This window comes from Haliotis rufescens, unplaced genomic scaffold (genome assembly GCF_023055435.1).
Source record: "Haliotis rufescens isolate VD_foot unplaced genomic scaffold, xgHalRufe1.0.p SCAF_11, whole genome shotgun sequence".
NCBI classification, from domain to species: Eukaryota; Metazoa; Mollusca; class Gastropoda; order Lepetellida; family Haliotidae; genus Haliotis; species Haliotis rufescens.
In genome coordinates, this window is record NW_025963791.1 from 24,125,284 (window position 1) to 24,144,885 (window position 19,602).

The window sequence follows — 19,602 nt, forward strand, 5'->3', positions numbered from 1 at the left end:
CTGCCCATCCTTGACCAGGTATTGTGGTTTACGCAATGGCCAATTTCCCACACAGAGAACCCCTCCTGAACTAACTCAGATACTATCAGTTTGTATGGGCCCTTCAATTGCCTGTTATTCCCACTCTTCAACATCACTGTCGGGGAGCACATTCAAACATCGTTTTCAAGCCTGAGGGCGGAGAAATGATGTCATCACCAAACAGAAAGGAAAATAGACCCGCTTTCAACGCAGACACCCTCTGATGACGGCATTCAAATAGTCACATTCCTTAAGTCAAAATCAACGGCGTCTTTGAACCATAAGCGTTGTCCTTCGTTGTTGAATAGTGATCGATGGAACACCAGATCAAACCGACCTCACAGTTCTTCTCAAAGGGTGGGACATTTATAGTAGGTATGACCGTTTGTGTTAGTGGTTAAGGTAGGTAATTGGCAGTCAAATGAGTGTCATGAAACAACAGGGGGAAAATCAAAGAAAGATGCAATAAGGAGGAATATAATTTTGTTATCGCTGCAGGAGACATGAAGAAATCGTACAAAGCCAAGCCCCTTTTTCACACTTTGCCTCCTAAGTCGTGGGATCCACTTTACTGCTCGATAGGTGGCGCTGGAATAGCCTCACTGCGGGATGCCTTTGCCATATTAAGGTACTCTCGGGGCGGAAATACCCGAAGTACCAACGGGGGTTGACGGTTATTGTTTCGCGAGCGGTTGGAGATTTCAGATTTGTGTTCATTCCGGATTTAACGTAATCCGATGACTTGCAGAAAATGAACCAACCCATGGATTAAATGTGAACGATGTTGCCAAGAGAAACTTTACTACCATAAAAGTGGGTAATGATGCGTTTTATAAAGTGTTACAAGCATAATCTTAAGAGTTCCTGAATAGATTATAGTTCTCACGAGGAAACTCGATAAGTCAGCGAAAAGCATTGCCTTGCATCACGCCTCGCTTGTTCCGTCACGGTAAATATTTCTGAACAACGGCGTATTAATGTGTAATGGAATTGAAAATCAATTACATATACCCTATTCTGCTTAACATACATATGATCACAGTGTATATTACGAGTAATTTTGACTTTAACTGCAGTGAAACTTGGGGTTAATAGCAACTTGCAGTATAACAGGCACCGACATGTCAATTTTACGGTAGAATGGCTACGAAAAAGATGATGATTCTGTTACAATGGGATGTGGATGGCGAAAACATAACATGCGCTCGACTTCCCTTGCCTGATCATACAAGACTAAGTTTATTACGAATCCATCCTAATTATTTAATCACCCATAAGTCATACGTTCTTGAAGAGTTGATGTCATTTTACGGTTCATGCAGGCTTCTGCAAGTAAGGCCTAATCCCTACGAGCTTCGTATAAGGTAGTTACTAGTCTATTCACTGCACCCAACACAATTATTATTTTTCTACAAACCTCAAATTTTATAACGACATTTTCTTTTTGGATAAACTGATAAGCACATTTGATTTGGGTCTTTCGGTGACTTATTCATGCTACTGTTGACCTAAAGTGTATTATAAAGATACAAAAATAATCTCATTGTGTGATTTCTATATATAGGTTGATGTAAAAATCAGAAATGTCTTAGCTCAGATGGTGGCACGAAGTTAACTCCGTTTCCAAGAAGGCTGTCATTTTTACACCCCCTGCCGTACACGTGCAGTCCCTTAAGGCGGGCGTAGATTAACTACGGATCTCACAACTCAAAGGGTGATTAATTAAAGGCTAATTAGATAAGTATCATCGATCAAGACTTAATTAGCGTCACCAGACGGGCGGTTCCTTAAAGTCTTCACCTTAAGATTGTCCCTGTTGCCGTCTCAGCATACCTGCTGTGTGATGTATGGCTTAACTTCAGACCTGTATGGTACACACAAGGGACGAAACAACAACCTCACTGTATTGTATTTGGCATTACCTGTTTACGATGTGATACCTATCAGCATAAACACTAACTGAATGTGCGTGAATGTATCTAAGTTTTTGATATAATTTCTAATTCTAATTTTGATATAACAAAGAATAACATACATATTGATCGCATTCGTTATGATCAATCGATCCCATTCGAGTACTGCTGTGCGGCGTCAGGCAGCAAATACATACCTTTAAAATGCAATTTGTGTGAATGGCGGGTGTTACGGTTAGGGCTTACGCTTTTCGCAAACACCTTGGGCCATCACTGATTTTCAGTGGTCCATTCATATAGTTTTCACAGCTATTTGCCCTTCATGCCCTAAATTGAATCTGTTTCTGCGGATAATCAAGACTGTTTTATATCATATTAATGCAAATATTCAAATACAATATTTAATCACTGCCGTATTAATTGATATAATAAGAATTAATACAAAACGTGTTTCTATGGTAAAATGTATGAGTTTTAAAATAATGGGTTGGTGACGTCAAGTCAAAGTGTTTTAGTCATAGGTATTCAACAACAACGACGAAGTGTCAATGGGGTAACCTAGTGGTTAGTGTGTACGCTCGTCACATTGTAGACCAAAGTCGATCACTTTGTGAAACGAGGTCCCGTATATTTTGTTTACAGTTGATTTACGAGCTATGTTTATCACTGACCAATGAATGGCCAATGTGATGTCCTCCGCTGACCAGCATTTGATGATGAGTGATCATCAGCATCTTCGATCACATTGTAACAGTCGCTCTTTGGCCTCTTCACTTACGCCTTGCCAGTTGTTTGACAAAATCCAGGCAATTCGTCCTCGGCATCTCACCGCACGAATGAGGGCTGTTCCATTCAGTATACAGCCATAATTGTATTATGCTCTCTATAAACCGGTCTGATGACCCCACACGGCTCGGTAAGAGATAATTAGTCGTAAGGGATATCTTTTAAGAGTTGGCTTGACCGGAAGTATCAATAATGTGTTCGTGTTGGGTGCACTAGCCTCATCGTGATGGCCGTGTGCGGCCCCCCGGCTGACCATCAACTGGTCAGCAGTGGTCAGTCGTAAAGCTAATAGCATTCCAAGCCATATTAACATGCACATGTGTCTGTGGATCAATGATAGTTTTGGTCCTGTCCCACTTATGAATGCGATACTGTCCATATAGTCTTCTGCACAATTGTAAAGGACATCATATAATGTAACATTCTACCTAAACAAGCCATGAACGGTCTAATACCCTTCCAGATCATTTATCCAGAATAATAAATATTTACTCAAGGATTTAAAATGTACATATTTATAAAATCAATATCAGTACATATGAATATATAAAATATCGAAATGTTCATCCTTGGTTGTTCCTGACAATATACACTGCCGGTCAAAAGAAAGTATACACTTGGAAATTGGATTTCATAAAATTATTCAATAAATTACCAACGTTATCAACTGGACCCAAATAACAGTCGCCAAAACACAACTGTGAAACCCGTATCAAATGCATCACCATCGAATAACCATTTCTTGTTTGTTTTTAGCCACCATCAAACATGGGTGTATACGTTTATTTGATTCCTATTGACTTAGGATAAAACGAAACCCTACATGAAGAAATATATATATATTTCACGTTATTTTGAATGCGAATATCAAACTTCGGATTCAAGGAACAAATACTATGCGCCGTTATGGTGATAGTATTCTGCGTTAATTGCGTCATTGAACCTGCCATGTATCTATGGTTCTGACGTCTAGTTGTGTCGATGCTGCCAAGAATCGTGAAGTTATATTGAAATCAAAGATACATAGATTCATTCAAAATTAAGAATATACGCCCCTTTTACGACTGTAACTTGTGTCTAACGCCACAAATCAGTATATCCTTCGGCCCATCTTTTTAAAACTCTTAACATTATTACACTGTAACCTCTTCGTGTGACATCAAAACACTTCAAGGACGTCATCCTTGGAACCTTGCTGTGTGTTAAACATTGAGTGAAATGCGTTTGAAAGCGATATAATTCACTGATATATTGAAATCCAAAAGTTGTCTTTCAGATCAAGACTTAATCAATATGATGCATTCATGTCTTGAAAAGTCATTAATGACAACTGTATGCAGCATTGTTCTTTTTCTTTTGAAATTGTCTTTAGTAACATGTTTTAATTTCACCATCAAGCCATACATTTAAGAAGCAAACAGTTGTTTTCCACATCTTTTCTTCAAAGTACCTGGTCATATCTGCTTCCCAAAAGATGTAGGCCTATTTTTGTCATTTTATGTCATCCAATATAAGAGTTTCCCATGCATTGTTACACCCAGTGTTCAATCCTTGTTGGTGAGTTTATGCATGTAAGGACACCTATACAGATGCACTGATCCTGTGAGTAACAATAATTAGCGCATGTTGCCGCACCGACAGGCCTATGTCGTAACGCTAACAAACCCACGGCAGATACCCGTGGCTGCCTGGAGGGGTCTCTGCTTCTAATAAAACTATCTAATCAAGGCAATCAGGGTTGGCAGCCGGCGTAGAACAACATCTGTTAATTCAGAAAATGTGTTTAGTCTACATCATATAACATGCTGGAAATTAATAGTGGCTTGTGCAACTGTGCTCTCAATTTTCCTTCCCTAATTAGAGACAGACCCATAATTTCGCGGAAGCAAATTCCTGCTCTTCTAACAGTTACGAAGACTCTTCGGAGTCCTAGCAACTCGATAGGCAGCTCCTTGGTATCAGATCACATCCGCTTCTCAAAACGAGGCTGCAAAATGGCAGTGATAAGTACAGGAGGATTATCAATTATTTTGGAATGTGCCAGTTGAGAGTTTTCATATTTTTATCAAATACTTTCCCGCAGTTCGAGGAGTGGTTCGAAGCCTTTTTTTTAACAGCATAAGCTTTCAGTTGTCTCGAGACCCCACTTTGGCTAATTCGTCCAGAGTTGAAGCCTGTGAAAAAGGAATATACAATGTACTTGACACGGAAAGAACGCACTGTATATCCTTTGAATAAATATGTGACTTTTCCTTGGATTATTGAGCATTGATATGCTGTGTGCTTATAGTTAAGATGATTGTTTGTAGCCTTTAGTTTTTCCATTTAAGGGCAGTGAATAGAGGTTGGATGAAATGATGAAGCGCTTCATAATTTGAACAAATTGTCAGTCATTTCCCAGGTAGCGTTCGCCTTCTACTGAAATCAACCCGAAGCAAATACACAAGCAAATAAGCAAATAATGGTTGAAGTCAGTGAAATATAATGGATATTTGAACATGTATAGCTACATGTACGTTACCTGTCCCCCAAGAAGACAGACTCTCCTCAGGCTATTCATTTTAATAAAAGGTAGAAATATTAAATTAGATTTATTTAATCAATTAAATGTTATAGCACAAACCAACGGCATGGACAATAAAGTAGCGTAGTGGCAACAGGCCGTCTTATATGGGTTCGTTTCCAGTTCTGGATATAAAGTGTGAAGCACATTCCTTGTCTCCACTGCCATGATCGTGGTGGAAAATTGCTAAAAGTGGCGCAAACATTAAACGTATTCCCGCCCTCCCTCACTCATTCCTAAACCATCAATGACGCGTTGAGTGCAATCGCCACCGATGTCCACGAATAAACGGGTGTGATTGAGAACAGAAGTTTTTTGCTTAATCCAACCTGGCAGTGTTTCTCCTGTATTACTCGACGAGTCATTGTTTCAACACTCAGTCATTATCACTTCAAATCCTCTTTGCTGGCCGTCTGCTCACCACGCCTCTTCACGCGTCTGAAATAAAACGCCATCTCTCGCGTTTAACGAGAGTTGACATGGAAAACTGCAATTATTTTCAAAAGTGTTTTAGAGACCTGTCCATCTCCAACTCTCCCTTCCTTTCCCCTCAACAGCAATCTTAAGTTGTGCCGACCGTTACTGGAGTCGGACCTTCAATTCATAGACCCATTTGTCTACGTCACCGGCTCCAATCCGCGACCTACATACTTTTATGAATCAATATGTGCCTCTTGTACGAAATAATTGTATTCTTGATGCCGCGTTCTTGTCAGCAAATTGTTGTAATGTAATTTTCCTTCGCCGCCTAGTAATGGTTGAAGGAAGATGCTACACTACACACTGAATTTAGTCCGCCATGTTATAAAACGTCCTTGACCTTAGATGTCATTGTTCCAAAATGGCCGTCGGTGTATTTGCGTTGCTTCGGGTCAAATAGTAGTCGGCCTTCATTTTGGTAACATTTGCGCCCCCTAAATGCAGCAGGGCATTGCTAAATTGTATTCCAAGTATTTGGCACAAGAAAATTGCTCCATAACTAGAAGTGATATGAGGTGCCGAAAATCGATCAGAATGTAAGTCAAATCTGGGAATTGCTTCCAATACCCTTTAGTATCTTAAACCTTAGCAATAATAAATCTTGCAAGCAAATATAACCTATATGCTCACAATGTTGTTCATATGTTTCAGCTCAATGTGTACAAAGGTTTTAGCACCATCTCTTGAGAAATGAGTAAATGTAATTTGAATCAATGGATATTTTTGTCAATACGCTGATATCAATTTTGACACAACAGAAAACGATAAGCCACGTGCATTATCAGCCAGGGTGATCTGATGATTTGATTAAGCACTAGCGCTAATGCTTCGTGTCATGGATTTGAACCCTAGCCATCACATGACAAGGTCCTGTAAGAGTGGATGAAGAATATCAACCTACCTGTCAATACTTCTCTGACTGATATGACAGTTAATCTGTCTAGTGATGAGTAGTCCAGTGATGCAATCGGCTCACCCATCTGTTGATGCAGGACTCCTGCAGTGGCCCGTGACAAGATAGTACTGGAAAATAATGCTTCTTTCAGCACCAATATTTAATGTATTAACTCCTCCCTAATAGAAACTAGTAAATTAGTGTCCTCATGCGATGTTGGCCTTTCATCCATGTCAGAATCACCGGATGGCATCACTCTTGTCGTGTGTTACAAACGTCATCATGCAAGTGATATATCCTACCACTGTCAATCGTCTTAAACACGGAATTGACTCCTTACTGTACACCTACCCATATTGATTTGGATACACTTTATGAAAAAACGATGTCTCGATCAAAAGCTCCATTCACGTATGTCTTGTATCATTGCACAAGCTCTGAATTCCATCATGTAGAAAATTGGAACATTTAGCACACTTTAAGCGGAAATAACTTAAGCGGAGTTACACTTAAAGTCTTTCTGGACCCTAAATCAATAATTAGATCAATATTGAGCCGTCCCTGTGATGTGATTTTATAGTACATTGCGGGTACTCCACTTCTGAAAGGGCATCTTGCCCTAGAGAATAGAATTATATTGTCTTGGCAAACCTGATGGCGTCATTTATTCACTGGACAACTCTCTTTAGAATTACACGGATGGGTTTACAAGTTCAAGTCAATCGAATTCGTTTGTAAGGTTACACTGATCAGGTATAGTATTGGAAAACATTAAATAAATGTTGTTTTACTTACAACCTCTGTGCTATTGACATAAACATATTTTACCTTCCAATATCCAGGAATTATGCACGGAGTTTTCAAGTTAATTTGAAAGACAAAATAAACATTCATCCATTCTTCGCACAACGATTTACAAAGGACTTTCATAATCGGATCATTATAACCTAGCTGCGCCATTCGTATGGACAATGACATTTGTTAACAATTCGGTGATTAGAATGGAGTTTACTATATTCGTTCTATCTAGAATGAAACGGCGTTAAAATTCAATCACCCGCTTTGCCGTACCCCCTAGTCTGCCCCCATGCTTATTAAATTTTACATTTTTGCAAAACCCCTCGAACGTGTTCCTTGTGAAACCTCATTCTATTGAGTGAGTGAGTGAGTGAGTGAATGAGTGAGTATGGTTTTCACGCCGCTTTTAGCAATATTCCGGCAATATCACGGCGGGGGACACCAGAAATGGGCTTCACACATGTACCCATTTCGGGAATCGAACCCGGGTTTTCGGAGTGACGAGCGAACGCTTTAACAACTAGGCTACTTGACCGCCCTCATTCTATTGAAGTTGTCATGACCATTGGATGACCTATCGTGATCATTGATGACCTGTCGAGTAACCCCTAGTTCGAGACAAGCAGGAATGTGAAGACGAATTCTGCAGCGACCATACATGATACATCGTCATACAAGATAATTCGAGATCGAGATTATGGAGATCGAGTTCTTACTCTACATGTATTAATTGCTCTTGATTCACAAAGCATACTCTTTCAAATAAACACTACTAGTACTCTAGACGGTATATGTAGCAGACACAATGTATATTCTAAATTAAATTATTTATTTATGACTATGTTAAAACTACCTTTGTCATAATCCCAAATGATCTATTTTAATATATTTATCACTCAAATCGCTTTATAAAAATGCGCTTTATGATCCCGAAGAGGGGAGACCATTTTACTGTCGCTACACATTTACAGGGCTAGAAGGGTTCCCCAGTGCATTGCTGTCAACACAATATGAGCTTAAATTGTTATGTAACGTGTCCACGTAGCTGAACTCCATCGCTCCGACGGTTGTGAATCTAAGTTTCAGTATCAATATAAATACCAATCCTGTCCTTATTTCTTGCGAGATAATAATATCATCACTTGAACTCGAGCAATATGATACAACGTTTCAAATGAAAGTATCATTTATATAGTGCCTTAGCGAACGGACGAGGTAGAATAAGGGCCTTTTTTGGTCCACTGAAAATGTCAAATTATTAAGTTGCAGTAAACTTCGAAATATTGGTGTGAAACTTAACCGATATCTTCAAATGGCTTAAAGAAAGCTTTTTCCCTATCATACAAATGCAAATGCATGTTTTGAACTTCTGACATGATGGACAGATAAAGAGATGTATTCATTTTCAGTATTAGCAAATTGATCCTTATCATCATGAAGATAGTATTACGTAAGGTTACAATGAGTGAAAAAGGTTGATTTTCAATAGAACATCTAAGTGTAGGGAATCCCTCGACCCAACATGACTTTAACCATATGTTTTCTACTGTGTTTATCACATCTCCTATGAAAATCACCATGGTAACAATCTTACTCATGTTCAAATATTTGTAAATCGCTTCTTGAAAATCTCTTAAATCAACCTTTCTGACACATTATGGTCCTACCTAGGCATTTAATGTTGTTATACATCCAAAAATCCATCGTTGAAATGAACATTATCTTTCACAAGAACACATCTTATAACTTTCATAGCAATAACATGTATTTCATCAATAATCAACGTATACAGATCCCTTAATATTTGAATGTATCAACTACCGTCTTACTATCAACGACTGCTACTGAAATATTTTCTTAAATGAGTAATACTTGAATGTGCCAACTATAAAGTTCCAAAGTCAAAATATACCAGCCGGTACTTTTTACATGATAAAAGCGAAGAATTAGTGTCTGTTAATGGCTACCATATATCAGGTCTCGAATGTTCATCCGATTACCAATTAGTAGTATACAATTAGATCCCACATGCAGGAAGAAATGAGGCTCATTATACAAACTATGACTATGTCAAAGGTACAAAATGCTAAGAGTCACCACGAGCAGTGATCATATATGAACAACGTTTAAAGATTTTTAAAAATTAAGCTCTTCAGTAAGCATGTGATAAAAAGGCGCAGAGCTCTTAAAGGATTATCGTCAATGGAGAACCATGGTTGGAGAACCTCTTGAGGTCAAGTGCTGTGAAAACTTGAGGGAAGTTAGGAATACGATCTGTGATCAGGTGTTGTGTGCAGGCCTGAAAGGGAAGTCAGGGAGAGGAATACCCTCTTGTCCTACAGTTCTTAAATAAGAACAATGATTTGTTTTCAGAATATTAACACGACCGAGATTTGTCCTTCAATTCTTTACCTCTCCTTGGATGCATTGCACGATCTTTTAACAATGTGTAGACATCAAGTTGGACGGCAAAGGGAGGTGTGTGCACTTTTAATGATACTTGTGTAAAAATATGCTCAGAACAGCCATACAGAGAATATACGTGTGCCATCCTTTTGGGACCCAACATTTATTTGAGTAACCATTTGTTCATAGCGAGAAGACTAAGTATGTATGTTGTCATATTCTCAATATTCTCAAACACAATAGCAGATAATTGTAAGCTTGAAGATGAGACAAGGCCAGTTAACTTATACATATTTGTGTCTGTTCAATGATGAAGAAAGTCAAATAAATGTGCGTGGTTTAAATAAATGATTTCGCAGCATCGGGTATCATCACAGTGATTCAGAAACACATGCAGATGTAGTGATATATGATGTAGTCGGAATCGTACAACAGTCTCTGCTTTCAGTAGGGATTTCTTCAATTATCATTAGAAAACAAATTCAGCGATCATCAAGTCACATTGGCCATATGATGTCCTTGGACAGACAATTGTCAGCAAATTTGTTCGAAGATCAATCATGACTTCTGATCCGATGGTCGTTCATTTCTGTCTTCTTGCGTCTGAATGCCAAACAGTCGAGAGATCCTCAACACCACTGGAATCAAACAGTTAAGATCGTTGTAATTCAATGGTCCACAAATTACAGAGGCTCCCATATTAACATCGATTTTGGTGTTGTATAAACATAGCCCGACCCGAAACAGCAATGTCCCAATTAACATCGATTGGAGTTATAAACGTGTGGTTTGATATGTAGTTTGATATGTAGTAACATTAACGTGAACCGGATCGATCATAGTTATATTGGAACGTATGAGATTATTTGTTGTAATGAATTGTTATACATTGTACTAAATAGATAAATTGTCATGTGAGGGGCATCCTTCCACCAAGGTAATTAGGTCAGCTGGACTATTTCCATCAATGATATACGGAACAGGATGATAACACGTTTCCATGTTGTTGGTTAATGATGCTTACGTTCTGAATAAAACCGCTAATGAGTCCAGTGGGATTGGTTCAAGAGGGAATGCATACCTATGTATTTAAACCAGCATAAATAAGAAATATTTTTACGCTGTTATTCTCACAGGTGCAAAAATGGCACTGAACATTGAATAGAATAGGTAAAGAATGAGGCTTTTAACATGTACAATATGTTTCTTGAATGGGCTATAAAGGGGATTAGTATGACAACTATGATGTGATTTACACATAGTCTATTCACAAGGAATGATATAAAAGTACTTCTGAACATGTTATTTGGAACCGCACAATCGTGTTCCAGAGCCGCATAGCACAATTACACACTTGAGGCTTCTGCTCACCAGCGTACATAAAATTCAACGCCGACGCTGCTGGCGTGAAAAAACGCCTCAAAATACCTACTTTCCCTCTCTCTTCTGGTCATGCGTAGCAAATGCCAAGCATCCGATCGGAAGAAACGAGCGTGACCGATATACCCATTTAACGCAGGACAGAACGGTTCTAGTTTGGATCAATACAGATTAAAGTAGGCATTGGGGATTAACTGACTAAACATAACATATTAATCTTGCATGTAATATCACAACTATGTTTTACCCCTGGTGGCATGTTCGTTTTGGCTACTGCGCTTTGGGCGGATGACATCAAAGCTGGGAGGAAAATATTTGGCATTCTGCGGAGGGTCGGGAACAAATGTCGCATTCGTTTTGCAATTAATACGTGTATGGTATTTCCATGTGCGCCTTGGGAGCAATATGTCGTTACTACAACTTCAGAGAGCTCACTTTCTAAACCGATTGTTTCTTATCACAATTGACCCCAGGATTCATCAGAATCAATAAATTGTACATATTCAAAGTTTAAAAGGTACATATGGTGAACAATTATCAAATGTAATTAAAAGATCCATTAACGTTTTCTGAACTGTAATCGGCGTTTGTTCTAAGTGTATGACTGAGCATACTGAAGTACATAAGACACAAGTGGTCCTCAGCGTATCATTTTACATTAAAAGCCTCCTTTAAGATGATTAGGTATACACAAAGGAGTTCACCTTCCGACCACAACCCCTTGATGGTCAATAAACAGTCCCGTGATATAATGGAACCGTAATGATCCCTATACACTTAATTTTCACAAGCAGGTGAAAACGTTCCATTTTGCTTCCTGTTCTGCTTGAAATATCCAGAGGCCATAATTTGTACTTTTATTTCCTTTCCTTTCATGTACTTTCTGTTCAAATACAAGGTTGACCCATAAATACAAATTTATGGCCGCTGATATAGAAAGGTTTTCTTGGTGAGCCTAGTTGAATTTTTCATAATTTTCCAATCAGTTCATTTTCGATCATATTGGACACGCAAACTTAAACTGCATTGTTCTGCCACGTTAAATGACCTACACGCGCCCACGATCAAACCACGGTGATATGCCATCTTACGGAGGTCACGGAGTAGTTGTACAATACGCAGGCTCATAAAGAGGAGTAACACGTTTGTTCTATTGAGGGAGACTCCAGTTTGTTCCGCTTGTAAGACTTTCCTTATGCTTTCCCAGGCCTTATTGGATTTGACCCCGGGCACAATTACCGACGGACCGGTGTCGACACAATTAGTAACCGCTTCTTCTTAGTGCAATGGAGGTCACATGGTTGAAGTCTTCAGATGGTGATTTCTTCAGAAGGACACAACAACGATATTTCAATTCGTATTGAATGTATTTATTAGCGAGCAACACATGTTGACATTAAGACTAGAGAAAAGGTTACTCCACCTATTTGGCAACATGTGTAAACGTCATAATGCTGTAGTGAGTGAGCGTGTAGTGTTTTACGCCGCTTTTAGCAATATTCCAGCGATATCACGGCGGGAGACACCAGAAATGGGCTTCACACATTGTACCCATCTCGGAAATCGAACCAGGGTCTTCGGCGTGACGAGCGATCGCTTTAACCACTAGGCTACCCTAACGCCCTCATTATGTTGTAGCAGTATCGGTAAATGTAGTCAGAATGGCTCAATATAATCTAACTATTTGTTTCCTTGTAAATATATTTTCAATAGTCCTTAACTGCAAACGAAAAGGAGTCATATAAGACGTATGTCCCAAAATCATAAACCTAAAGTTTAAGCCGCAACAAGTATCAACCCTGTTATGCATTTCGTTATAATATTAACAACAGTATTTTCATTATATCACCTCGTTCTCAAGGAAAGCCAAAAGTGACGCCACATCGATGAAACGAACTCGCGAGCACTGGTATGGTGCTGACGAACCAAGGGTATTTATCGGGTAAACTTTTTGGTTCGAACTCCCGACTAGCGGATTCGAGCAGAGAAGGGACACACCTGTGCCCTGAAAGTCGTGTTTACCTTTAAATAGTAGGTCATCCGATGGTTCCGGTCCCAGAAAAAAAGATGCTATATACTATTATTTGTCATGAAAGCACTTGTCACATCATTATTGTGAATACAGGATCTATATCTTAGGTATTGTCCTTTAATACTTTTCCCCTTCGGTGAAATCCGCTGATGCATATATTGTACGGGATGCTGGGGGATGTAAAGGGATGCTATATACTATTATGTGTCTTGAAAGCACTTGCCACATCATTATTGTGAATACTGGATCTATATCTTAGGTATTGTCCTTTAATACTTTTCCCCTTCGGTGAAATCCGCTGATGCATATATTGTACGGTCTCTCACGTTCAAATTCTGTTTCACTTAATCCAGTGTTAAATTGGACAGGCATTAAACACTATGTTTATACGGGGTTCTGCTTCCTATTCATTACAAACACCATGACTCATGAACAGTTTGCACGTGTTGCTATAAAATATGACACCTTGTCATAAAAGTCACAATGAGAATTCAAATACCGCATCTATAGAAGCTGTCGAAGGATAAGTAACGTCTTGATTGCCTTCTGATTGGTAGTAATATCGGGATCAGCTGCTTACAATGGAAGAGCTACTGTTTCTTCTGCAAGAAATGAGGCGAAAAAGTGAACAGAGTTGATTGAATGAGGCAGATTACCACAGATCCTGTGTCAAACACGGTTATATAACTTAAAAATCATCAGCTTCTCCCAAGGAGTCACGTCCTCTAAGCAATTTCAGGGACATCATTTTATGTGTTGGGGCTAAACGCTCATTCATGCAAGCGAGAAATTGCACAATCCTTTGTGGTAGTGAAGACTAACCATCCGCAAATAACAGCCAATCATAGGTCATAAAATGAAAAAATATCCTCCGTGACCAATTTCGTATTCTGCTTGCAAGACATGACGTTGAATGAAGCAACGTCTATACTCTTATTGTGAATGCGGCAATACCTGGTATACTGTCTCGTCTTTTGTGGACCTGTGAGACTATCATTGTCTCTGCAATAAATCTTATCTGTCTTCTTAGACAGCTCCTAGGGTAATGCTACGTCTCCCGTAACCGACATTGTGTTACTGGAACACACACACTAAATCAACAATATCGCATCCTGTATTTAATTGATTGACAATACGATTTAATTGGCACGCGTTTATTTCACATTACATTATTTACAAGCGTGTACATGTAGATTCATATCAGCTGTGAAACAATGTCAAAGGCGTGCCTGTCAAGATCCCTTCACCTTATGTTTTATTACATAGACTATCACATAGTATAACATACACAGTGTCAATGTTAGAAACATTTGTTCTGCATTAATGATGTGACAGTTTGATGCCCAATACATTAAGAGGAATTTTGATGAGTACAATTTATCACGCTTGTTACTATTTATTGCGTTAACATCTAGGAAGGCGATTGGTATTCTAATTAACTGATGAGTAAGCAAAATAAATTAGTCTCTGTCTTAAATTTGACCCCATTTGACATGGACTCTATGATTCAAATGACGAACAATCTCAGTTTTTCTTTCCTTGTAGGGGGCACGGGTGGCCAAGTCGTCTAAGGCGCCGCGATTCGCTGTGCAGAGTTGCGTCCCTTGGGCACGCCAGAAACCTATGATTTGTGGGTTCGAATCCCGGTTCGTCCTGATTATGTTTCTAGGTTTGTCAGCACCATACCCGTGCTCGTGGGTTTCACCGAAGTGGTAAACGTCTAAGACCTGCATCACTTGGTGCTTTCCTCCCACATTAAGCTGACACGCCGTGATATAACTGGAATACTGTTAAAAGCGGCGTTTAACCCAACTCACTCACTCTTTCTTTGTATACTCTTCCAGTTACAATCAGTGCATCGGAGCCAATTATTATAACATACAAACAAATATCCTGAAATGGTTTGGTATATATGTTACGTCTTGAAACAGAAGCGTTTTGTTGCAAATATGACCCATCTATGAGAAAGACTGAATACGTCCCTTAAATTTAGGTTCTACAAGCGGACGGTAGTTACCCCAGTAACTATACTGGTTAATATTGGTCCGCAGTGTAAGGAGCAAAGAGACCAATCGATGTCAATTGAGTAGTAACACCGACGCTGTCGCAGAGTAGTGGAGAAGACGTGAAGCCTCTTCATCCTCGATCTAGGATTGATGTAGTGTTTCAGGTCGTCACCTCGACCAAGCATTACAATACCCAATATTGACTGCAGCAAGAAGAAGCAGCTTACACCGTTTGATACAACAATATGGATCGTTAAACTATCGACTGACGCACCTGATTTTATGATCGATGCAAGCAATGGGCGCTTGTGACTATTGTCTTTAAATGCAAAGGTCAAGTGGGGTGAACACCCCCTCACTGTTACTCGCGTCAAGTAGGTCCCCCGATTTCATAATTTGATGTATGGTCTTCAGATGAAGCAGGAACTGGAGGAATGTGAAGGTCGTCTCCGTCCACAAGGACCCTGGTTCGCGACTTTGAGGTGGAATGTCCCATTTGAAAGATGGTGTCAGAAGTTGCTTTGGCTCAAGGGCAAGAAAATACAGAACGAACGGCTGGGCAGCAGAGAGGGCAACTTTATTTATCCAGTGCCAATATGTCCGGCGTTTCAAACACAAGACAGCTGCAGTTACACATCATTATACGCAAACTATAAGCATACTGTGTCATTAAGGTTAAGTGAGTATGAAATGCTTGCTTACGAGTTCCTCGTCGTAACAGTTACAGTCAGAGTAATGCGAGATAAGCCTAATATGATGGAGTCAGGCCATATACAATTATGTTATCCTCCTTGGTGAAATAAAAACGACAACACCCTTTCCTAATTCAAAACAATCTCTGCACGACTGTATGATTCCGACTGCATCATGAAAATGTCTTTATGAATCACTATCAAGCAGTGATGATACCAGGTGTTTGCGAAAAGGAGAGCGCATCATGCCTCACTGGTGGCGTCCACCATAAACACATGGAAAGGCAAGGCAATAAAGTTTGAAAAAATAACACAGGAACAAAATGACATAAGCCAAAATAGGGAATTGCATCGGAACTCAGTTTTGTTAATGATGCGTCAAATTTGGAAACACTGAAACTCATGAACATGGCTATAGTGTCGACAGACCAAAAATCACAATGAGGCAAGTCTATTACTTGAACCCCCGACAACCCCTTGAACACACCTTAGCACAGCGACTGGCGAGGTGGTGTCTGGAGCTACTGGACTGTCCATGGTACCCATCTTTTCATAATTGAAGCGAATTTGTGAATTGAAGCGACAATCAGCCGATCCTGATTCTGAAAAAGAAATGATTGGGCGTAAAACGTATCAGGGGACCATTCCTCCGACAAGATGGTTCGACCGTGAATGAACAAAGAGATCTCTACGTTTCTTCGTCAGTAATTGCTTTAACTTAATAGACTTAACGATGGTCATGCAACTGAGATTGTTTTGTATGGAAATGGGTCATGGAGTACGGCGAATTAATTCGTACGAAGTGGTCCAATAATTCTGTGAAACTGTTTGGTATTTTGGTACACAATTCTGTAAAAGCTTTGTTTATAGTCCAAAAATACTTTCGGTGATATTTCTTCCTAAAGTAACATGTGTGCTAAATTGCCCATTGCACTGTTCTTCCGATCTCGTTAAGTCTTTTGGAACTTCTTCAGCATAATAATCAACGGCCAGTTCCTCCTAGGTCGGGAGTTAATCACTCCTTGAATATGTCCACCAATGTCTTGACACACGGCCGCATAATATTCTTAATGAAGCTCACAAAAAGACGCAAATTGTTGTGAATATAAGCTTTTTCGGGTACGCGATGTTTATTGGAACCGAAAGGAGGAACATGGGTAGTACAACAGACAGTGACAGGTGAATGAGTGGCGGGTTCTACATGTTGAGCAGGCCATGCTTTGCCTTTTAGGGAACAACGGACTTCATCACAGATTTTCAGTGATCCATTGATATGTTTCGTCACTATTTTGCCTTTTACGCCCAACGGAATCTGTTTCGACAGATAATCGAGACTCATTATTCCCTTGCGTTGGCGTGGTATACTTCGTGCAATAGTAAACTCCACTATATATCAGAGAAAGTAAGACAATCATTCTAAAATAATCAACCTCTATTTTACAGTTGAAACATTTATACTATGTGCGAGGCGAAACCTGCATGAGAGTTGTGGTACCAATACCGTTGTAAGAGAGCAGTATGCTTTAGAGCACTTGTGTAATTAGGTTTGTCTGTTTGAGGCGAACATGGTGATTTTGATAATTGCAAATATATAGGTGATCATCGCCTATCACCATCGCCGTTTCCTTTTAGTGAGACTCATTTGCCGAAATGGGTCAAATGGCTTTTGATCACATCACGTGAGAATACAAATTGCCATTGCCATTCAAGAAAATAGACCAATTTCCTACAAGTAGGTCAGTCAAGGAAGCAACTAGTACGCACTATTTGCTTCATTTGACCAGGAAATGCGGACATCCTGCTCGTCATGACCACCAGCACGTAGTCATTCTTATTAGACCAAATACGTATTTGTTGTTGTTTTGTGACGATATGTTTTCAAATAAGAGTTTCAGAATTATGTCATATATACTTGATGAAACATAAGAGGGAAAATGTAGGTGAAATGAATTAAAAGTTATTCTCATTTGGTCTCCTTGGTATAAGTCCGCTTCCAACTGCTAATTTTTCTCTAAAACGACTGTCAAGCTTGAGCTGGGCTAACCTGCTGCTTGTCACGTGTAGCCCGGACATACATCATTTGTAAATGGCTATGCTGTTTCTTTCCGACACATTCCGAATGCCCAATACGTTATATACAATGTATTTCCCATTTTTGAACAGGCACCATTGAAGACGCATGCAGCATGGCAGGTCTAGACGCGTGTTGTTCCGCCAATCAACGAAACATGCATGCTTGTCGTGTGCCAGTGTGGGTCGCACGTGATTTACATCTTTAAATAGCCAAGACCGGTTGCTGAAAATCCATGTAAAAGAAAAAGTCGTTAATCTTCTGGAACAGCCTGTTTCCACGCGTTTGTAAAGAGTATCTTTTCACGTCGTGTCACCGTGTCTTACCAAGAGCTGGACAAGGGTTTTTTATACCTTAAATATTAAAAAAATACTAAATAGATGTGACTCTGCCAGTGTTATCAGCTTCTCAGATTTCATCTTTTGTATATAGTGTTCGCTACCTGAGTAACTGGTGTTGTTTCGTTTTAACCAAAAACTACGACTCGTTCCAAGATTCATATTTCAAATAAATCATCTCCAAAACATCTGAAAAGCGTTGTTGTTAAACCACCGGATCGCCATGTCGTTTATCATAGACGTCAAGGGTGGGTTACACCCACCACGGGGTGGGGAATCATTGAGAACAGAGAGGGATGGTGAGTTATATGAAGGATGCTTTATGCGTGCAGGGTTTGTCTAAGGGAAAGACACTGCTGTCAATGATTATGATTTACACCATAAATGCCATAACTGATTGATATCATTTGATAGATGCAATAGGTAATGGTAGAGATGTACAGATATTTTCTGGCATATGTGACTGGCATATTCAGTTGTGTTCACAATTACCAAAAGAAGTGAAAAAGGCGATTTTTCAGTGAACCCTTCCTCTTTGAAACGTTTTCAACCAAACCACGAAGGATCAGAGGAACGGACAAGGACGTCTCCCAGTAGCATGGAACAATGACATGAAACACGTAACACTACATTAACTACATTAACTTAAATAGTTCTTCTGAGGTAAGTAACCGGTATTTGCCTCAATAGGTGCTGAAAACGTCTGAATGTGACCAAATGCATGATTAAAACAATGAATTAACAAAACATATTAAGTATTCCTAATCCCCATGGGAAAAGTCTCATGAAAGTTATTTTCACTTTTACTGCTGGTTAAGTACCACCCACATCTTATTCCTCCGAAAATGTCTCTTCATTTATATTTATCATGCCTCTTCGTTCTTAGATTTTAAGGAACATTTATGACATGGGTAAAACGTGGCAACGTTATGGATTATGGTTATACTATAGAAGGTTCAGTTAAACAGGGTGTATCACATAACACCGTGAGCAGGGGATGCTTGAAATACCAAATGTTACTGATTCTGATCGGGGTGAAATGTATCTGACTGGCATGATGAGTAGCACCCGAGACTGGCATCTGACGTTTACACAATCGCCAGGCAACCGATCCCCTTTACATTTAACAAGATAGCATCATATGTAAGATTGTATTTCTGCCCTCTGACTTCAATCTCGCCTCTGTCTAAACCCACCAAGTAACGTTTGCAGGCACTATCA

General features: G+C 39.5%; 1 long non-coding RNA gene across 1 annotated transcript in view; it reads right to left on the minus strand.

Moving 5' to 3' along the window:
- LOC124132861 overlaps positions 1–16,606 on the minus strand; it is a 107,179-nt gene extending 90,573 nt beyond the window's left edge. Inside the window, exons 1-2 of the long non-coding RNA XR_007219961.1 lie at positions 16,460–16,606; positions 6,665–6,786 (exon numbers count right to left, since the gene is read on the minus strand). This is a non-coding gene — a long non-coding RNA (uncharacterized LOC124132861). The remainder of the gene's footprint in view (positions 1–6,664; positions 6,787–16,459) is intronic.
- Between the last annotated feature and the right edge of the window lie 2,996 nt (positions 16,607–19,602).